Source organism: Budorcas taxicolor, chromosome 17 (genome assembly GCF_023091745.1).
Source record: "Budorcas taxicolor isolate Tak-1 chromosome 17, Takin1.1, whole genome shotgun sequence".
NCBI lineage: Eukaryota > Metazoa > Chordata > Mammalia > Artiodactyla > Bovidae > Budorcas > Budorcas taxicolor.
The window spans coordinates 52476725-52499608 of record NC_068926.1 but is presented as its reverse complement, the minus strand read 5'-3'; the positions used below and the strand labels follow the sequence as shown (position 1 = coordinate 52499608).

The 22884-nt window shown below is 52.1% G+C and overlaps 1 protein-coding gene across 6 annotated transcripts in view; it reads right to left on the bottom strand.

The window, feature by feature from the left end:
- Positions 1–22253, bottom strand: part of PITPNM2 (phosphatidylinositol transfer protein membrane associated 2) — a 158923-nt gene extending 136670 nt beyond the window's left edge. For 5 of the 6 annotated variants that reach the window (XM_052655164.1, XM_052655168.1, XM_052655169.1 and 2 more), the window contains exon 1: positions 21358–21416. The gene's annotated coding sequence lies outside the window, so the exon portion shown is untranslated. Of the gene's footprint in view, positions 1–21357; positions 21417–22205 lie in introns of those variants that run through there. The other variant, XM_052655166.1, reaches the window with a different exon arrangement.
- Between the last annotated feature and the right edge of the window lie 631 nt (positions 22254–22884).

Here is a 22884-nt window from a genome sequence, read left to right as displayed (position 1 = left end):
TGTTCAGCATCTTTGCTAGCCCATCGCACTGGCTTCACTCTGAAGTGATGATTTTTAGTAAGAGAGGTTCTTGCCTGTCTTGCAACTAACATTAAGGGAATTCCACTTAGAGTAACGTTTTAAAATGCTTGGTCCTCAGATCTATTTTGGACACAGTCTCCAGCAGCATTCTGCACCTCTTGGAAAATGCTGTAGAGTGTTTCACTCTTAAGGATTAAGTTGATACTGATTAGAGATGCTCTTTGTCATGCTGAAATCTATTCCTACCCTTTAATTGTTATGTTTTTAAGAGCAATGGGTGTTGAACTTGATTAAATGCTTTTCTGACATCTACTGAAAGCACCTAAGTTCTTTTTCTTCCTCTTTTTTTTTTTCTTCCTTTTGGTAGATTTCCTCATCTTTAATCATCTGCTTATAACTTTAAGTCTGGTCCACGACCCAGTGTACCGACCTGTGATGGGAGCCTGACTAGGGCAGCAAATAGCTCTTGCATACAGAGGAAAGGGGGGGGTACAGAACATGGAAAAAACACACACACAGCTGAACAGCACGTTAGCATTTGTGAATTCATGTATCACACAAAAGTCACAGTGAGAACCCAAGGAACCACACGAATTAAGTGAATCACGGAGGGCTACATGTAGGAGGTGACAGAGGGAATTTAGAGACAAGCTGGAAATTAGGGCATTTGGATTTCAGTCTTGCCCTCCATGGAGTCCAAGAGCATGATTTCCTGGCCTCTAATTTTGTCAAGGCTATGGTTTTTCCAGTAGTCATGTATGGATGTGAGAGTTGGACTGTGAAGAAAGCTGAGCACCAAAGAATTGATGCTTTTGAACTGTGGTGTTGGAGAAGACTCTTGAGAGTCCCTTGGACTGCAAGGAGATCCAACCAATCTATTCTAAAGGAGATCAGTCCTGGGTGTTCTTTGGAAGGAATGATGCTCAAGCTGAAACTCCAGAACTTTGGCCACCTCATGCGAAGAGTTGACTCATTGGAAAAGACTCTGATGCTGGGAGGGATTGGGGGCAGGAGGAGGAGGGGACGACAGAGGATGAGATGGCTGGATGGCATCACCGACTTGATGGACGTGAGTTTGAGTGAACTCCAGGAGTTGGTGATGGAGAGGGGGGCCTGGAGTGCTGCAATTCATGGGGTTGCAAAGAGTCGGACACGACTGAGTGACTGAACTGAACTGAATTTTGTCAGCAATAAAACAGAAATAATCATAGACCATGAGACCTTCAGAGGCATCCAGGTTAGCCTCCTTCATTTGCAAACACTAGAGGCAGAGGATCAAAGGGAAGTGATTTGTTCAAGATCATCGAGCCATCCCTACTGTTTATCTTGGTTCCAAGGGGAGGGGGAGAGAAACAAAGGCAACTTGGAGATCTTGGGCAGAAAGGAAGCAGAGAACACCTGGTGTGTCATGACCCTTCCCCTGTAATAAACATTACTGTTGTCACCTTGAAAGCGGGCTGAGTCAGGGGGCAGCCCGTGTGCTGACTCAGGGTGCAAAGGCCAGCGGTCAGAGGAGCCTGGCCGGGAAGAGGAGAAGATCCTGGAGCCACCCCTGCAGCAGCCCCAGGTCTCCTGCATCAACACACCTGTGCAGACGTACATGGATGGCTTTTCAATCACTCATTCATTCCCCTATAAATTCTGCAAGTACGGAGCCCATACTGAAGCGTGTCCCCCAAGTTCATGTCCTCCTTGGAACCTCAAAACTTGAACTTATGTGGAAATATGATCTCTGAAGATGTAATTAGGTGAAGTCAAGCTGGGTTGAGGGCAGGGGCCTGGATCCAGTATGACTGATGTCTTTTTCTTTTTTTTTTTTGGCTGCTCTGGGTCTTCACTGCTGTGGGCTTTCTCTGGTTGTGGTGAGCGTGGGCTACCTTTCGTTGCGATATGCAGGCTTCTCATTGCAGCTGTTTCTCTTGCTGTAGAGCACAGGCTCAAGGGTGAGCAGGCTCAATACCTGTAGCACACTACGTGGCTTAGTTGCCCTGTAGCAGGTGGAATCTTCCTGGACCAGGGGTTGAACCTGCGCCCCCTGCATTGGCAGGTGGATTCTTAACTACTGGACCACTGGGGAAGTCCCTGATTGGTGTTCTTATACACAGAGGAGAAGAGATACAGAAATAGATGCACACAGAGGGAAAACAACCACATGAAAACAGAGGCAGAAATGGCAGGGTTGGGGGGATCCATCTATAGGCCAAGGAGAGCTGAGGATGGCCAGCCACCACCATGAGCGAGGGATGTGTAAGACCCTCCCCTTAAGCCACAAGGAGGAAGCAATCCTAAATTTGGACGCATGGTCTCCTGAACCAAGAAAGAATAACTGCTCTTGTTTTAAGCCACCCAGTTTGTGGTGCTTCGTTACACAGCCCCAGGAGCCCCAGAGCTTGCCCCATGGAACCTCTTGCTGGGAGGGAGAGGGGGTGTTTGATTGGAATCCTTCAAACCACATTACCCCCATCAGCAGACTGGTCCTCCCAGCCACCATGCCATACATAGCCTGTGAGTGAGCATCCCAGCCTCCCCGGGCCAGACACAGAAAACCAAGTGCTCCTTAAGCTGTGAGGTCCCAGGTACCATTCAACACACTTCGCACACACTGTTCTCTAAACATCATACGCATATGCTCAGTTGTTCACTCATGTCCGACTCTGCGACCCCATAGACTGTAGCCCACCAGGCTCCTCTGTCCTTGGCATTCTCCAGGCAAGAATACTGGAGTAGGTCGCCATTTCCTTCTCCAGGGGATTGTCCTGACCCAGGGATCGAACCCACGTCTCCTTACTGGCAGGCAGAATCTTTAAAGCCCACTTTAAAAGTCAGTTTCAGCCAAAAGGCAGGTGAGGACACAACAAATCTGAGAGAGCAGTCCGTGTCAGAACCATACTCCAAACAGACTGTCTGCATGGGGGGAACACGTTCTTTTGCACACCTACTTCCCGGCTCCCCCAGGGCTGTAGCACCTGCCCCTGGCAGGCCTGTCTCCCACTCATTTGCAGCTGTGGGGACCCCAGGCAGTTGGCATCTGGTCTTTGAAAAGGTATTTATCTTTCCACTCCCTGAGAGCAAGCGAGAGCCATAAAAGGCCATGCCCAACGTCAGGTGCACAAGCGTTTCGTAGAGACAGATGTCATTCACACGTGGCGACCAGGCCTGGTCACTAATGGACAGGGACGCGAGAGCCCGGGATGCAGCTTACAGCTCAGCTCACTGCTGAGCTGCAGGGCCTTGGCCAGGCCACAGGTGTGGACATCTCCCAGTGCCTGGACCAGGCCAGGTACTCCACAAGCAAAAACAAGATGTGAGCCATCACAAGGCCCACTTGAGGTTCTAGCACAAGCCTGAGACTTCTGTTTGGGTAACATCTTAATTTTTTTTTTTTTTTGGCCATGGGGCATGTGGGATCTTAGTTCTCTGACTAGGGATGTAACCTGTGCAGTGGAAGTATAGAATCTTAACCACTGGACTGCCAGGGAAGTCCTCCATTTTAATCTTCTTCAAGTGCACAGTTCAGTGGCACTGAGGATATTCCCAGCGTTGTACAATCACCATGGTTATTCCCAGAATACTTTCATCACCTCAAACAGAAGCTCTGTCCCCTCTAACTCCCACCCCCAGCCCCTGGGAAGCACTGCTCTCCTCTCTGTCCCTGAATCTGCTATTCTCAGCACCCCATACAAGTGGAATCACACAATTCTGCCCTTTTGCGTCTGACTTCTTTCTCTTAGCATCATGTTTTCAAGGATCATTTATGTGGGGCCTGTGTCAGTGCTTCATTCCTTTTTTGGGCCCGTAATATTCCATCGTATGGCTATACCATGTCATTTCTTTTATCCATTTATCAGCTGATGCACTGAGTCGTTTTCAGCTTCTGGCTATTGTGAATAATACTGCTAAGAACACGGGTGTATAAGTACCTGTTTGAGTCCCTGCTTTCAATGCTTTGGAGTAGAATAACCCAGGAGTAGAATTCTAGTAACATTGTTTTGTATGGGTAGACCACATTCTATTAGCCCATTCATCAGTTGGTAACCAGACAGAGGAACCAGAGATCAAATCGCCAACATCCACTGGATCATCAAGAAAGCAAAAGAGTTCCAGAAAAATGTCTACTTCTGCTTTATTGACTACACCAAAGCCTTTGACTGCGTGGATCACAACAAACTGTGGAAATTTTTCAAAGAGATGGGAATACCAGATCACCTTACCTGTCTCCTGAGAAATCTGTATGCAGGTCAAGAAGCAACAGTTAGAACTGGACATGGATCAACAGATTGGTTTCAAATTGGGAAAGGAGTACATCAAGGCTGTATATTGTCACCTTGTTTATTTAACTTATATGCAGAGTACATCATGCGAAATGCTAGGCTGGATGAAGCACAAGCTGGAATCAAGACTGCTGAGAGAAATATCAATAACCTCAGATATGCAGATGATACCACCCTTATGGCAGAAAGTGAAGAAGAACTAGAGAGCCTCTTGATGAAAGTCAAAGAGGAGAGTGAAAAAGTTGGCTTAAAACTCAACATTCAGAAAACTAAGATCATGACATCTGGTCCCATCACTTCATGGCAAATAGATGGGGAAACAATGGAAACAGCGAGAGACTTTATTTTGGGGGGCTCCAAAATCACTGCAGATGGTGACTGCAGCCATTAAATTAAAAGACGCTTGCTCCTTGGAAGAAAAGCTATGACCAACCTAGACAGCATATTAAAAAGCAGAGACATTACTTTGCCAACAAAGTTCTGCCTAGTCAAGGCTATGGTTTTTCCAGTGGTCATGTATGGATGTGAGAGTCGGACTATAAAGAAAGTTGAGCACCAAAGAAGTGATGCTTTTGAACTATGGTGTTGGAGAAGACTTTTGAAAGTCCGTTAGATTGCAAGGAGATCCAATCAGTCCAGCCTAAATGAAATCAGTCCTGAATATTCATCAGAAGGACTGATGCTGAAGCTGAAACTCCAATACTTTGGCCACCTGATGCGAAGAACTGACTCACTGGAAAAGACCTTGATGCTGGGAAAGACTGAAGGCGGGAGAAGAAGGGGACAACAGAGGATGAGATGGTTGGATGGCATCACTGACTCAATGGACATGAGTCTGAGCAAGCTCTGGGAGCTGGTAAAGGACAGGGAAGCCTGGCATGCTGCTGTCCATGGGGTTGCAAAGAGTCAGACACGACTGAGTGACTGAACTGAACTGAACCTGGTGTTGCTGCTTTCCTTTTTCCTCTTTGGCCATGCCACTCATGGGATCTAAGTTCCCCAACTAGGAATGGGATCCAGGCTCTCGGCAGTGAAAGTGTGGAGTCCAAACACTGGATCACTAGGGAATTCCCAGTAACTCCATGTTTAATCACTTAAAGGACCACTAAACTGCTTCCACAGTGGCTGCACCATTCTACATCCCACCAGCCAGGGGACAGGGGTTCCCATTTTTCCACATCCTCGTCAACACTTGTTATTTTCCACTTTGGGATATTAGTCAAGCCTGAGATGTCAGAAGAAGGGAAGAAAGAAGTGTGCCTGGGGTCCTGGACATGGCCTACTGGCATCTGTGCACTTCAGCCTGCTGTCTCTGCAGGGCTGCATGGGTACGGGCTGGAGAGTCGAGAGCATTCAGTTCTAGGTCCAGCACTGGTGCTTCTGGCTATGCGACGCTGGACACAGACTGTAAACACTGTGAGCCTTAGTCACGTCCTCTGTGGGAACCGAGCTAACGCCCCAAGTGTCACTTCCCACAGGAGGTGGGGCTGTGAATCTATGAGGGCAACCGAAGGAAGAGTATTTTCAGCGACTCTACAGGGGGACACAGAGGTGGCAGAAAGAGGCGGGCGGGGTTAACCTCCCTTATAGATCGCTTATGATCGTGTGTGGACAGGACTAGAATCGCCCCCCTTCAACTTCCTCTTCTTCTGCCTATTCAAAACAGGTTTTTGTTTTAGTTAATTGATCAAGTTTGGGCTGCTCTGGGTCTTCGGTGCGGCACGCAGGCTTTTTCCAGTTGTGGCAAGCAGGGGATGCTCCCTAGTTGCGGTGCTCGGGCCTCTCATTCCAGTGGCTCCTCTTGTTTCGGAGCTTGAGGGCTTCAGTAGTCGCTGCACCGGGGCTCTAAAGCACAGGCTCGGCAGCCATGGCACATGGGCTTCATCGCCCCTCGGCATGTGGGAGCTTCCCAGACCAGGGACTGAAACTGCATCCCCTGCACTGGCGGGCGGACCCTTCACCACGGGACCACCAGGGAAGTCCTCTTTCCCCGCTTTTGAATGGAGAAGCCAAAATACGGGGAAAAGTAGAAAGACAAAGAGGGAGGAGGGAGAATGCTAGATGACCGACTGAGGGCGACCTTGCATCGGAATAATTACTGGACACAGACACACACCCCCGTACACACACACACACACACACACACACACATACACACCCCAGCGTACACACACACACACCCCAGTGTACACACACACACACACACACACACGACCTTGCATCAGAATAATTACTGGACACAGACACACACCCCAGTGTACACACATACACACACACACACATGACCTTGCATCAGAAAAATTACTGGACACAGACACACCCCCCAGTGTACACACACACACACACACACACACACACACACTGACAGCTCCTGAGTCAGACACACACCCCGGTGTACACACACACACACATACACGACCTTGCATCAGAATAATTACTGGATACAGACACACACCCCAGTGTACACACACACACACACACACACACACACACACACACACACACTGACAGCTCCTGAGTCACATCATGGATTCAAAGTTTGTCTGAATCTCATATGTCACCAGATCGAAAGAAGCATACCGACAGCAGGAATTAGCAACCCAAATTTTCAGGGGAGGAAATCAAGGCCCAGGGAAGTGGGGTCACACACAGTCCAGTCCAAGTGGGGCCTCTGGACGCTAGTGAAGCTCAGCCAAACCACAAGACACCGAGCTCCATGCAGGGCCCTGGCCCATGGCTTGTTCTTCCAAAGCAGCAGCAGCATCTCTCTGTCTGTGTCTGTCTGTCTCTCTCTCACACACACACCCAGTGACTGAGGTCTCCACCGAGCAGCCAAGGCTACATTCCAGGAAAGAAACAGGACCCCTTTTCCTCTCACCAGCAGGAAAAGCACACAGTCTCGTGGGCCCCCAGCCGGCATCTCCATAGTGACAGAATCACAGAGGCTGCGGGGCTAAAAATAACGCTTCCACTTTCTGAAACCCCCGTCTGCTTAGCTCCAGCTGCACGAGGGCTTGGTGATGCTCCATGGCCAATACCTAAACAGCGAAGAGGGGCCCTCTGCCCTGAGGACGGGGGACAGACAGCACACCCGGGACACCAGGAACAAAAGACCATCTGTGCTCCCACGAAAGAGTTCCTGAAGGTTGTCACCCACAGGCTCCCAGACAAAAGGGCTCCATGTGGGTCATGACAGCCAGCAAAAGGCGCCCCAGCCTCCATGCACAACATCCCCACATGCGCACAAGCAACCCATTCATGGCAGCCCTTGGGAGGCACCTCTTAAGCCTTGAAAGTAAGAAGTGTTTCTTTTCCAGAAGTACCAAGGGTTTGCAAGTTTTCCCACTTAAAAAAAAAAAAAGGATTTTCAAAATGCTTAGCTCCCCAGGCAGGCTCTCAAAAACCTACTTCACTGCAAAAATGGGTGCAGTGTATGGTAAATGGCCTAAAACAGTCATTTAGCCAAGGGCTTCCCCTGGTGGCTTGCAGAGCTTCCCCGATAGCTAGCTTGGTTTAAAAAAAAAAAATCTGCCTACAATGCAGGAGACCCCAGTTTGATTCCCAAGTCAGCAAAATCCAAAATCTGCTGGAGAAGGGATAAGCTACTCACTCCAGTATTCTTGGGCTTCCCTGGTGGCTCAGCTGGTAAAGAATCCGCCTGCAATGTGGGAGACCTGGGTTTGGTCCCTGGGTTGGGAAGATCCCCTGGAGAAAGGAAAAGCTAGCCACTCCAGTATTCTGGCCTGGAGAATTCCACAGACTGTAGAGTCTATGGGGTCGCAAAGAGTCATACACTACTGAGCAACTTTCACTTTCCCTGGTGGCTCAATGGTGAAGAATCCACCTGTCAATGCAAGAGACGTGGGTTCAATCCCTGGGTCGGGAAGATCCTCTGGAGAAGGAAATGGCAACCCACTCTAGTATTCTTGCCTGGGAAGTCCCATGGACAGAAGAGCCTGGCAGGCTACAGTCCATGGGGTCAAGAAGAGTTGGATGCGACTAAGCATACACATACAGATGGATTTTTTTCAGAGCCAGACTGCCTGGATTTAGATGTATCAGCCATGTGCCCTTGGGGTAGCCAGCTTTCTGCTTTGGGCCTCAGTTTTCTCATCTGCACAATGGGACTAACTGCAGGGTGTCATTGAGGACCAGGCATAGACTAGGTGCTTCAAGAGCTCAGTTATTCAGCTGTCTGGGGGTCCTGTTCTTGGTGGGTCAGCCTGAGAACCCACTAGCAAGTGGAAATTCCAAGTGAGAGCAGCTTTTCAAGGGGCCAGCTGTGCATCAGCTGGAAACTCCCCATCTTAGCCAGCACTTTGCACACACTGAAACCCCGCCCCGCCAACTCTCCATCTACATGACCTTCCCCAAATCAACCCTCAGCCTCGGCTTATCTTCTAAATAATCTATAACATGGATCACAACGAACGATTCCCAGTATGATTATTAACTATATTACGGCTCATTTTAAACAGCCTTAAAATTCGCACAATGAATGCAACTCCTCATTAGTCACACAGCCCTGAGTTAATAATTAAGCAGCCTTAATTGGTGGATGTGGAAAGGCATGGCGCAGCTTCCTAGGCACCACTGCACACGGAACAAGCCCAGCCCTATAATGGATTTCCTAAGTCAGCTCAGAGCTAATTCACATCGAAAGTTAATTAGCCTAATGAAGGCAAGTGCGACTTAGTGACTTCCAGCCTGATTCTGCTCTGACTCAGCCACCCCAGGAGGCTGCCAATGCCATCCTCCTAGCTTCGATTTTCTGGAGCTCCAAGGAAGGGGCCCTAGGGACGGTGCTTTGGGGAACCATGTGTTCCTGGCTCCCCGACTGCGATCAGCTGGGAGTCAGCGAGCACTCAGAAGGCCACAGAGAGGCAGGATGCCCCTCCTTGTGGAGTTCATTCTGGAATCTCTGCAAGGGAGGGAACCTTCCAGCAAGTGGAAGTCACAGGTGAGCCCCAGAGAGGTGGAGGGCCAGGCACCACCAACCTTCATAACCTATGACTGGTGAAGACCAGGACTGTCCCTTGTCCCTGACCAGGAAGATAGCAGCTCACATATGCAGGGCAGCTGACAATCCACAAAGCTACCCTCTCATTCAGACTCTCACTGCGTCCTCCCCTGGGAGAAAGCATCGCTGGATGGATGCAGAAACCCAGGCCCAGAAAGGCAGGATCATCAAAGGCCACTCATCCTGGAAATGGCACAACTCAGACCTCCCAGACCCCCAGGCCCTCCTGGTCCAGCTGTCTTTCACTGTTCCTCATTCAGGGGCAAGCCAAAGTCAACATCTCGCTGGCCCCAGAAACAGCCCAAGTGTCTATCAACAGAAAAGCAGAAGGTGGTCTATCTATACAGTGGAACATTACTCGGCCAAGAGAAGAAGGAAATTTACAAGCTACAACGCAGGCGAATCTGAAGGACATCATGCTCAGTGAAACGAACCAGACCACAAAAGGACAAATTCTGTATGATTCCACTTATTCGAGGCACCCAGAGAAAACTCACAGAAACAGAAAGCAGAATGGGGGGTGCCAAGGGCTGGAGGGAAGAGACCGTTGTCGTTTAACGGGGACAGAGTTTCAGTTTGGGAAGAGGAAGAAGCTCTGGACGGGATGGGGGTGATGGTTGCACAACAGGGTGAATGTACTTAATGCCACGGGACTGTTTGCTGAAAAATGGTCACGGCGGTAAATTTGACATTATGTGTATTTTACCACTCACACACATACAAATGAAGTACTAATATCTGCTACAACATGGGTAAACCTTGAAAACATTATGTTACATGAAAGAAGCCAAAAACCAAAGGTCATACAGTGTAATATTCCATTCATTGGGTGGCCAAAAAGTTTGCTTGGGTTTTTCCGTAAGATCGTATGGAAAAAAACCAAATGGATTTTTTCTTGTCCAATCTAATATTTGAAATAATCGGAACAGATAAATCTATAGAGGCAGAAAATAGAAGAGTGCTGGCCACAAGCCAGGGGAGGAGAGAGAAGGGAGCATGACTGCTGATGGGTGTGGAGTCTCCTTTTGGGGTGGTGAGGATGCTCTAGAATGAGACAGAGGTGGTGGTCGCCCAGCCTGCAAACATAGCATGTGCCACTGAATCGCACATTTAGAAGTGGTCAGCTCTCCGTTACATGAATTCCACTACAAATGTTTAAAGGAGGCCAGGAAAGAAAATCCCCCATTCTCTCCTTCTGCACCCATCTGCCTTCCCCTCTCCTGCATCCACATCTTCACCCAGCGCCCTCATTCTCTGCTGGGCATGTGTCCAGTGGCCCTTCCTGGCCCTTCCATGCACTGCACACCCTGGAACCTCCATTTTCCCTCTGCGTGCAGCCTGAGCACAGTCAGAGGCTTGGAATCCTCCTGAGTGAGTGTCCTTCTGAGCAGGCTGGATTCTAGGGAGAGCAGGAGAAATCTGGAAGATAGCCTCCTGGGAGAGTAGGTGGGCCAGACCGCCTTCCCCAAGTGTCCTCCCGTCAGAGGCTTCGTTAAACCCTCTTCTTGGACTTCTCTGCTGGTCCAGGGGTTAAGAATCCTCCTGCCAATGTAGAGGACGCGGGTTCCATCCCTGGTCCGGGAAGATCCCACGGGCTTCACAGCAACTGAGCCCAAGCTCCGCAACCACTGAGCCCGAGCACCTAGAGACTGTGCTCCGCAGCAAGAGAAGCCACCGCAATGAGAAGCTGGCACGCAGCAATAAAAGTCCAGCACGGCCCCAAATGACAATGAATTAATTGATAATAAAATCATCTTCCAGGTTCAGAACCAGGCAAGGTGCTCCAGGAAGCCAAAAAGGCATACCTCGGCCCTGCCCAGGGGAGCAGCGCTGGCTGGGACGCCTGGACCCAAGGAGCCGCCTGGAGAGGATGACAGTCCTACAGTGGCCCACATAGTGTGGAGGGCCCCAGGGAAAAACAAACCCTCTAACTCTTGCCCATCGGACCCCGGCCTGAGCTAGAGAATCCCACGGGGACCCATCTGCGTCTCTTCTCTGCCCAGTGGCCACTGGGCCTTCCACTCTCCCAGCCTGGAGGAGCCTGGAGGAGCCTGGAGGAACCCGGAGGTAGCAAGGCAGGTGATCGCGGTGCTGGTGGGAGACACAAAGCACTGGCCTCTGCCTCCTCCCCTCCCTGCGGCCGCGTCTTCTCTAATAAGGGAGAGAAAGGGCACAATTGGGGCAGAAAGAGGGGAGGACCCCAGAACAAACTGACCCACCGACGCTGAGAACCCAGAGTGGATGGTGAGCAGGGCCCACCCACCCTGGCAGACGAGGCCCCGTTCACTCTGAACTGTGCCCTTTAAAAGCGCACCTGCCCCGGCCCACCGCTCCCCCCGCCACGGGCATCCTAATACAGCCAGTCTGAAAGCTGCTCTCACTTCAGGAAAGGGAAAGGCACCACTTTCCAGGATCTCAAGGACACACAACCCACAGGGTCTCTGACCACAGCCTCCTTGGTGTGTGGCTACAAGACTCGACAACGGGGAGCCCAGGGGGCCCCCAAGTCATGCCCACGCCGTGATCCCAGAGCGCGCTGCCCTATCTCCGGAATCTATGCTAAATCCTGCTCTACGTCCATGGTGCCTTTGGGCCTCTTTGAAGAGCAAAAGCTACAGAACAAGAAAAGAGAAATTCTGTTTTCTTCTCTAGGTAAAAAATGAAACAAAAAACTCACACAAACCCAAACCGAAAACTTCTGGGCACTGTTCAGACTGAACTGCATCAGGAAATACTCATGGAATTTTTGTTGTTGTATTTGGCCTCACGGCAGGTTTTCCAGGATCTTAGCTCCCCAACCAGGGATTGAAGCCCAGCCCTCAGCAGGGAAAGCCATGAGTCCTAACCACTGGACCATCAGGCAACTCCCCTGATGGATTTATAAACAACGACATAACAACATGGCATGGGTCATGTAGGGAATGCAACAGGATGAACTTGAAGAATCGAGACCCCGGTAGGACCAGAATCCTGGCCAGCCGTTAACTTGCTCTATGGTTGGCCCAAATCATGCCCTCCCTGAGCTGTACTATGTGTGAAACGTGACAGCTGCAAGCACTGGATGCCAAATTAAGACCGCTTCCAGCCTCAGTTTCCCCACCTGTAAAATGGGCACAGCAGCACTTCTGGGTGTCAAGTGAAAAACAATAGGCAGAAGCTCTCTGGGCCTTGGAGGGTGCTACCCAAAACATGGATGAAGGAGAAAGGACGTTTTCCCTCTGGATCTCTAGCCACCGCCTCTCCCCAAATGGTCATCAGTTGGCCCTGAGTTACCTCCCGGCCACTGTACTGGGCACGGGGGACTCAAAGTCAAATAAGCCCAGGACTCTGAGCCTGCAGAGCAGCTAGGCTTGACCAGGGGATCCTCATAGTCTAGAAAGGGAAGAGTTGCCTTCTCCTTGGGCAGGAATCTCAGGATCCAGAAAAGTCCATTGTGAAGCATCAACCTGTCTGGTTATGTGATGGGTGCCTTTATCAGCCTAAACCCTCCAAACACCAGTCCTGTAGCTCTCAGGCCACCAAGACAAATCAAGTGAACCAAACATCCCAGATTTCACAAGCCCGCCTCCCTCCAGTTCACAACCGCGTCTTGAGTCTCAAGCCTGCTCCCCATCCAGTCTGGGGTGGTAAGGTTTCAGGCAAATGGAAAGTCGAATGAAAGATCAAACCCATGGATTTTCTTTTTTCCAACACTCCTTCCACTCTCCTATTCTCTTAAGATGCTGAATTCCTCTTTTCCCCCGCTGCTGCAAAGTCAGACAGCACATTCCTCAGGAAAGGGGACAGTCAGCCAGGAAAAATAACGAGGTAAAAAGAGACAGCAATGGGTGTGATTGGCGCTCTAAACCTTGGTACCTAAGGAGTGAAGGGCAGGCTGTGCTGGTCAGCTCTCATCACCACGAGCTCACGAAGCTCGGTGAGTCATCGAGGCTAAGACCCGAAATAAAACCAGTGGCTCGGGAGCTCAGCTGAATACTGATGGAGGGATATGTTCCCTGCCTCCCCTGGCTACTCCTGGTGGCAAAAGCTCAGGCTGCATGGCCCCCAAGTATAAAAATTAATGAGCTCCTTTGCATACTGGGTTAATGCAAATCGTGCTCTGGATCAATTAAATCGGCCACTTCAGAACTTTGCTTGGCTGTGCTGGGAAATGTCACAGGCGTGGGGGGAAAAAATGAGGTCTTAAGTTATGCATGTCCATCTGATGGCTCAACAAGGGGGAGTGCTTTCAGAACTCTGGAAGCTTTTGTTATTAATGGTGTTTTAGTGTTGGGTTCTTAAACACATCAAACAAATTTCCTTCAAACTGGTAGTTACTGACTGCCACGGGGAAGGCTGCAGGCCTCCCACCTCCCAGATGGCTCAACCACAATGAACGCGTGGCCTGTCAGATGCACAACACTGACGAACTAATTGAAATATGCTGCAGGAAGCCGACCCCAAATAAATGTGAAACAGCGGCTTCCTTACGCCAGAGCCCGCCCGCCGAACGCCCTCCCTGGCTGGCCATCCATACCGACTGAGCGGTCCCCTGGCTCCGAGAGCGCTGCTTCTGTGTGGTTTTCAATGGACTTAAATGTCTTTTTTTTTTTTTTTCCCCATTGTGATTACCCGAGAGGGAAAAATTCTAATTGCAGAAAATGTTTGGTTTTCCTCCCTCTTATGGGAAAAAAAAAAAACATGCAAGTGGAAAGTCAACTCTCACGAAGTGCCCAGGAAAACAATTATTGGGCCCTCAGGCAGGACGGAGGGAAGAAATGGACCCATGGGCAATAAACAGGCCTTGACCAGCCTCCGGGCAGCCCTGTGCAGATGGACGTTGGTCCCTGTTGGAACTGGGAATGGCCACCCCAACGTCCGCCCCTGGCCCTTCAAGGTGGGTTTTCAAGGGGCTGTAAAGAGACAGCAGATGGACAGCCCATCTTCCACCTGCTTCATGCAGGGCACTGGCGCCTGGTGGGCTCTCCGTGGGGCCTGACTCCTCCGTGGACCACAGCCAGGTGAGGCCAGGAGGCCACAGGGCCTGACTCGGTCTGGCAGGGCTGCAGCGGGAGATAGCTCTTGCCCTGCCTCACAGCACAGCAGATGAGTCAGCCAGGCCCTACAGAGACCTGGGCAGTAGTGCCCAGCTGCTAAAGAGAAAATGCCATCCTTCAAGGGGAACCATCTCCTAAAAGGGAAAGAAAGAGCCTTGGAGAGAAGAAACAGCAATAACTCCTATGACCTACGTACCAACTCTTCAAGGGGCGCAAGCAACAGAATGTTTTTGTAAAGGTGCCCAGCAGCAAGAAAGCCAGGACTGGAGGCGTGGGGCCCCAGGAAGCCCCATGCTGGCCCGAAATGCCTCCCTAGGAGCATCATTCCTTTGGGTGACAGGCTGCCCTCAGCTCCTCCCAGCAAAGACCAGTTCTGTTAGATGTGAGGTTGTCCGCATCTTCTGATGTACGGGAACACGGGATCTCCTGTTCGCAGGCTGTGGAAAGGGGAAATGGGCACCCTTCTGGAAGGGGTACAGGAGGGCGAGGGGGGAAACCTACACCCAGATATTTCTCCTTCTTCTGGCACCCAGGATGGAGCAAACACAAGAAGCTTCGGTCCCAGCCTTTACTCGCCAGGAATTACTGAGCGTCGCCGAGGAGTCCAGGTGGCACTAGTGGTATAGAATCCACCCGCCAAAGCAGGAAACTCAGCTTCGATCCCTGGGTCGGGAAGTTCCCCTGGAGGGGAAAATGGCAGCCCATGCCAGTATTCTTGCCTGGAGAATCCCAGGGACAGAGGAGCCTGGAGGGCTACAGTCCTTGGGGTGGCAAAGAATGAACTCAGCTGAGCACACGTGAGAAGCCCTGTTCTGGATGCTGCAGACCCAACGACAAAGGCAGCAGATGAGGTCTGTGCATGGGAGTGGGAGCACTGTGGCCACGAAGAAGAAAGGCTCTTACAACAAATGCGATAGGAGTGGAGGGGAAAGAACCACACTTGGGATCAGCCAGGGGTGGGTGCAAGTGTTGGCCGGGCCCCAGCTACTCACATAAGCTGCATCAGGTCCTTCACCTCTCTGAGCCTGTTTCCTTTCTGTTAAATGTGGCAACAGTCCCTCCTTATCGCTCAGGAGTGTTGTGTTGTGGAACTACTTTGCATAAACAGTCGGCACCCATTATTCACGGATTCCATAGTATTTACAGCCCCCCTCCTGTCTGGCTACAGTTTTACCTGTAACTCAGAAACTGAGGAGCGCGGCGCTTACTCGGTCTTTTGCAGACGTGCACAGAGCAGGGAAAAACTGAGTCACCCTGCCTGCCTGAGCCCTGCAGAGGTCAAACAAGGCGGCCCCCTGCCTTTCAGTTCAAACTGTCAACAAGTATCCTCTCCGTGGTCTGTTTAGTGCCATGGTTTTCACACTTCTGTGCTTTTTGTTAGCGATTTAACATGGCCCCGAGCATGAGGCTGAAGCGCTGTCTAGTGCTCAGAGCCGGGGAAAACCGTGATGCACCTTATGGAGAAAACACGCGTGTTAGCTGATCTTCGCTCAGGCATTGAGTGGCAGTGCTGTTGGCTGAGTTCAGTTTAATCAATCAACTGTTGTTGTTTAGTCACTAAGTCGTGTTTCTTCTGCGATCCCTTGAACGACAGCCCACCAGGCTCCTCTGTCCATGGGATTTCCCAGGCAAGAATACTGAGTGCGTTGTCATTTCCTCCTCCAGGGGATCTTCCCGACCGAGGGATCGAACCTGCATCTCCTGGTAGGCGATTGCTGGTAGGCGGATTCTTTTCCACTTAGCCACCAGAGAAGCCCAGTGAATCAGTAACATATATTAAGTAAGAAACACACATAAAAAGAGTTTTCTATTGGTCAGGGGACAAATGCTGTGGCCAGAGGCTGGCAGGAACCTAACTCTGAAATTCCCCAAAGAGCAGAACTGCCAGAACTGGACCTGGACTGTGTGCACACGTGACCTGGGATGTATTATATTACACTTGAAGACCTTCTGCCCTGATGGGCCACCGCCCCACACAGCTGAAGGCTGACATGTCCACACCCATCCGGTCAGCATTACCATGGGATGGGAATCAGCCTTGGGATCCCCAAGTCCTCGGGCTTCTTTTAATAACTCTCTGTCTTTCCCCTGCACCACCAACTCCCCACACCGTCCCACAAAAGGGAAATGGAACTGTGGGTTTAGGGCTCTCGGAGGAAAAGCTTTGAGAAAGATGCCGGATTTCATCAAAAAGAGGGTGTGAAACTGCTTTCTCTCTTTAAAAAAAAAATCATTTTTTTTTACAATGAGGGTTTTAAAAAAAAACAAAAAACTTATTTGGCTGTGCCTGCAGCATGTGCAGCTGTGGCAGGCAGGATCTAGTTCCCTGACCAGGGATTGAACCCTGGCCCCCTGCATCGGGAGCTTGGAGTCTTAAGCCCTGGACCACCAGGGAAGTCTTGAAACTGCTTTTTCGATGCTCTTCCCCAAGGCGCTTGCTTGGGTTTGATTTGTCTGCTGCCAGAACCCTGCCTGTTGGTTAATCTGGTTTCCCTCCTCTGGCAAGGGCAGTTGTTAATATGAGTAACTGAAGAAAATGCCAGCCCTCCTCTCCAACACAGCTCTTTCTGCCTCTGGTCATGACAATTTCGCAGGACTTTCTCTTGGTGTTCGCCAGCCTGGGAGTGAGGAACGCAGTACCCCTGTACCCACTTTACAGGAACAAAGGACCGATGTTCAGGGCTGCTGCCCGTCGTCAACCCCCGCCAGTAACAAGAGCCCACACCGAGCTGGGAATTAGGGACCTGGGTTCCAGGTTTTGGTGCAGGCCTTGGGCAAGTCGCTTCTCTTCTCCGGGATCACTTATCCTTGACAGGGCACAGTCCTCAAGGCTCCAGTGTTCCCAGAGCATCCTGCAAGGCTGGAGGAGACCTGAAAAGGCACCACCAGCCTTGCCATTTTCTCTCCTTTTCCACAGGAACCTTTTCTGGAAGGGCCCTGGTGATAACCACAGATTTGAAACTCTAAATTCTACACACCTTTCCAGGTGCTGTGACTATCAAAACTCCGCCCATTCTTCAAGGCCTCCTTCAAATCCCACCTCTTCCAGGAAGTCAACTCTGACCGCCTTACCCAGAAAGGGCGTCTCCTCCTCTGAACCCTGCCTGCTGTTTAAGCCACAGCATGCCCCGTGTTACCCGTGGGGCGAATCTCCCTAACCACACCGTGAGTCGAAGTTTTACATTCAATGTTACTTATCGTATTCAACTCTTTATATGTCCAGTTTTCCAGAAACCCTTTGTGATGATTTATAAAGGCAGATTTAAACATATGTATATATGTTTAAATATACTTAATATACGCACATAGACAGTAAAGTAGAAATAGTATGCTGACTATGAGGGTGAGTGAACATAGTCTCTATATGAATATGTCGGGATGTCCGTCCAGCATCCTGGAAGCCAGGGAAGAGGAGGCGACCTGAATCAGTCAGAAATACAGTGCAGGTGCAACGAGCAGAGTCCAGCAGAATTGGGTAGAAACCCACAGAGCCTCTGGGCAAGTGGGTTGACCTCTCTGTGTCTCAGCGTCTTTCTCTGGGAGAAAGGAGGGCGAACACCACCTCACTTGCAGGGTGCACGGGCAGCCTTGGGCACGCTGTACATGCAGTACACATCCCAAACATGTTTCCTTCCCCATCTTCCTTCCCATGATCAGAGGAAGCAAACTGCTTTCCCTGCACACAGGGGAGGCAAGGCTTCTAAATTCTAAAATCAATTTTTCATACACGCTCTGAGAAGACTTGAGCAGAGAGCGAGCAATGCCCTTTGCTCATTACCCTGGGTTTTAGAGCAGAGCGGACAAGGATTTGCCGTGGCTGCCGGGGCACTACTTGGTAACATCCTGGGTACCTAGTGAAAGCCTAATGAACACTGATGGAAGGACGCAGAGAGAAGTCATTTGAAGAACACTTAGCGAGGCTTCCCTGGTGGTCCAGTGGTTAAGAATCTGCCTGCCGGTGCAGGGGACACGGGTTCGATCCCTGGTCCAGGAGGATCCCACATGCCTTGGAGCAACTAAGCCCGTGCGCCAAAACTACTGAGCCTACGTGCAGCAACTACTGAAGTGCGAAAGCCCTAGAGCCTGTGCTCGGCGACAAGAGAAACCACTGCCACAGACAGCAACTAGAGAGCAGCCCCCACTCACCACAACTAGAAAGAAGTCCACGCAGCAACGAAGACCCAGGACAGCCAAAAATAAAATAAATAATTTTTTAAACCTTCATTATTAAAAACAAATAAATACCACTTAGCTACATCGGTGTCCATTGGCAGGGGGTCCTGGTGGGCAGGTTTCGGGAGGGCTGTCCACAAGGCTGAGAAGGGGTGGGGAAGGGGCCTGGAGGCATATGACTGCTCACTCAGGATGGCTCACCTTTCCTGCCCATGGCTGAGGACACAGGCCTGAGATCACTGGCCTTCCGCAACAGAGCGTACACACCCCCACCCTCTACTCCACTGTCTTTTCCAAAAGCAGCCAGGCAGAGATCTCGAAGCACCAGAAGTTTCCGCTTCTAATCTCTACAGATGAACGGCACTGTTCTCCATGCTGGCTCTTCTCAGAGACCAAGCTAGAAAGCCTGAACGGGATGGGATGGTGAGGAGAACATCTGCCTGCTTTCATTTCATGTATGTATTTTTTTCTTTGGCTGCACCTCACGGCTTGCAGAACATCCCCAAGCAGGGATCGAACCCGAGCCCCCTGCTGTGGAAACACAGAGTCTTGAGCACTGGACTGCCAGGGAGGTCCCCATCTGCCTGGTTTTAAAACAGGCCTCTAGATAGGAAGGAAGGCAAAATTGGGTCCCTGTGAGAGAGAATGTACAGTCAACTGGAACAAGGGCTCTTCGCTTCTCACCTTTATCCCATAGACCTTTTCCCTAGAGCCTCCCATGTGCCAGGCACGGGAGAGGCAGAGAAATGAGATTTAGGGCCAACCCCTGCTACCCTAGGAGCTCAGTCTAGCAGGGAGTCACAGGATAACATTCAACTGCCATTCAACTGCCATTCTTCCTGGTAAGTTGAATTAACATGGGGCACAAAGGTGGAGGTGATGGACTCCACCTGGGAAGGCCAGTGAAGACAAGCCTGGATCTCCGTAATGAACAGTCAAAAAGGCAGAGGATGCAGGGCCCAGAGCCTGTAGGGCCTCATAGAAGCAGAGGAATTTTCTTTCAGATTCCATAAGGAAGGACCAACCAAGATCAAGAGAAACCTGGTAACTTAGTTACAGACGTTATGGGAGGGCCAGGCCTGGAACCTTGAATTCCGTCTGGTTCTCTACTGCCTCCCATGCCCGACGAATGCGGAAGGCCAAAGAGAGAAGTCCATTCCACACCCAGGGCCCAGAGAGCCCACAGTCTGTGCCTGGACATCCTCATAGCAGAGCATGTATTGTCCTAGTCATTTCGCAAGTCACTCTCTACAAGAAAAACAGCCCTTCCTAACTCATGGTGTTTCTCTCTGCAAAGGAAGAGGGCTGGGAGTCTCTTCTAATCGCCAGCGTAGAATTTAACAGGGACAGTCCAGGAGTCAGATAAGCTAGGGTCCCAGAGCTAAAGCTAAAGGTAGAGTCCCCCGGGGTGGGGACTTCTACTCCATCCAGACACTAATGCTGACAGTGCCCAGGATGCAGGACCAGGGATGAATCAAACCCCACCTCCATCCTCCAGGAGCTGACAATCCAGCAGGGGAGATAAGCCAGACACAAAAGTAACTATAAAATAAGGCAGGTGGTGATAAGAGTCACACAAGAGACCCAGATAAGGTGCAATGGGAGTTTAGAGCAGAGATGAGTCACACTGGGGGCTTGGCCATGGGGAAGACTCAAATGAAGCGGAGCATTCCCTTCAGAAAGGAGGGAGGGGTCTAGCCGGCCACCCCAACGGCTCCCCTATGGGAACTGGGGAGAGAGCTAGCAGTGGTTGGAGAAAGATGCTTAACGGAGGTCCCCTCTGAAGAACTCTGATTCTAGAGGGGAGGAGGTGGGCAGGCCTGAGGCTTTCTGCCCTACCCCATATTTAAGAGGTAGGGACAGGAATGTAGGATGAGGAATCTAGGATTTATGTAGAGGGCAGCAAATGGGTTGAAAGGGGATAGAGCTAGAAGATTTGCCTTGAAATGACATTTGCCTAGCAAACACACTCTATTTACTCAGAACGTCCATCGGAGGTTTCCCTAAGAGAGAATTAGCTGCACGTTATGGGGGAGGGGGGACTCAAGAGTTTTGCCCTCCCCAAGTCACCCAGCGGCCCTGCACGCCCCCGGCCCCCTACCCTATAAGAAAAGCTGAGAGGGATAGGAAGGCAGATGGCTGCTCAGACACAGAGCTGGCACCGCAGGTTTTACAACAGGAAAGGGCGACTCACAGGATGGAGATTGGCTAGATTTTTCCTCCAGCGAGGGGGACACCCGGGAGCACTTCTTCCAAGTCCTGGCCCCCTCTCTCTGAGGGCCACACCCCACGCTTAGGCCCCGGGTACCCACCCAGGCAGGCCAGGGCTGGAGGAGGAGAGAAGCACAGAGGGCTGGACGGAGGGCTGTGGCCACCGCTTCCTCCCGACCCCTCGGTCAGGAGCGCGGGCCGGCCGGGGCAGGCCCAGCACCGCACACACACCTGCCCCTGGGCCGCCGTGACACTTGTCACTGGGGGAGGGGAGCCCTCCGCGCCCCGGCCGGAACCGACGGAAATTCGGAAATAGCACTGGGCCCCTCACCCCCGGAATCCGGAGGGCCCGTGCTTGGGGTCGGGGGGTCGGGGGCGGATTTCCTCAGCCCCGGTCCCGGCGCGCCACACCCTCCTCCCAGCGCGGGGCTGGGGGCCCGGGTCTCCCACTTTTCCGCGCACCGACCAGGAGGGCGGGCCGGGGCCCCCGGGAGCCGCGCCTGCCCGGCCGGTGCGGGGGGGGGGGGGGGTCCCCGCCCCGAGCCCGCCCCCCCTGGGGTTCGCTGCGGCCCTGAGGAGGGGGCCCAGCCGCGCCGCCTTCCGGCCGGGCAGCCGAGACACTCACCCCGCTCTGCACGGCGCTGCTCCGTCCTCTTCGGCCGCGCTGGGCCGCCGCCGCCTCACGCGGCCCGGGAGACTCCGGCCCGGTGGCCCCGGCCCGGCCGGCTGCGCCCCGCGGCTCCACGCGCCGCCGCCGCCGCCAGCTGGCCCCGGGCGAGCGGCCGGGCCCCCGCGGGCATGCTCCCCGACCGTCGGCGGGCGGGCGGCGAGCGGGCGCACGTGCGGGCCGCCTCGGGTCTGGGCGCTCGGAGCGGGGGCCGCGGGCGGGGATGGAGGCAGCGGCCGGCGGGGCGCGGGGCCGGGCGCGCCCGCGGACCGGCCTGACAGCTCTACACGGCGGCGTGCCCCGCGCGCCCCAGCGGCCGCTGCTGCCCGTGCGCGCCGGGCCCGCCTCGCATTCCCTCACTCGGCGGTGGGCCTGCGCCTCCGTCAGGCCACGCGCGGAGCCGCCCGCCGCCTCCGCCCGCCCGCCCGCCGCGAGGGCCGGCCTCCGCCGGGAGAAACCCCGACAAACTTGGCCCGGCCCGGGCGTCAGGTCTGCGCTCGCCCGGGCGACCCCCGCGAAGGCCTGGAGGTCACTTCCATGAGGGGAGGCCCCGGCCCACGACCTCTTGGCCCTTTTAATACTGTGAGCCTCACTTGCCAGGAAACACTCCCCACCCCCCCCCCCCCGCCCCCCAACACTACCAGGGGAAAGGAATGAGCAGATTTACAGAAAAGGAAAAAAAAAAAAAGGAAAAATCGAGTCCTTTGGGAGTAAGATAACAAAATCAAGGGGAACGAGCAGCGGAAAACTAAGGAAGGCATTTGGAATGTGTGGGCAAACCAAAGGTAATCAATATAAGTCCAGACCTTGACACCTGGTGCTTTTATCCGTTACCAACCCGATTTGCAGAAATAGAGGCAACCAGGAATTCTCTCCTCAGGACACCAAATATGGTCTGGACCGAAAAATGAAAATGCTCTTTGGCAATCAGAAGGCGTGGCAGTAATAGTAGCCAGAGGGTAAGTTCTAGCCCCTGACCTCAAGAAGGAACTGGCAGAGGATCAGAAATAGCTTCATCTGGATATTCCGACCAGACTGGACACTCCAGTTGGACCAAGAGGGTACTGAGTGCTATTTAAATCATGAAGTATATATTTAGATTAAGCAAGGATGGCTTTATCAAGATTTGAAGTAACTGAATTAAACAGGGCACACCCCAAACCTAGGAGTAATTTACTTATCACTAAGTATCACTTTCTCAGGTTGAAAGGAGGCAGGGAGCCTTCCCCTTGGGAGGGCAAGTGTAAGGTGAAGTTAAAAGCAGCCCAAGATGAGTTCAGATCAAGTCAGAGAGGAACAACCCAGAGCAAAGGCTGTCCAGTCTCCTTGGACACTGAATGGGCCAACTCCTTCCCTCCACCAAGAGGCACCGTAAGACCCAGTAAAGGTTTCCAGCCCCAGCTGCTGTTCTGAGTCGGCCAGGGATTGAGTCATCGTCTGTCTCCTGCACAGGTGTCCTCCTTGCCTGAGGATCTGTGGAAGCCA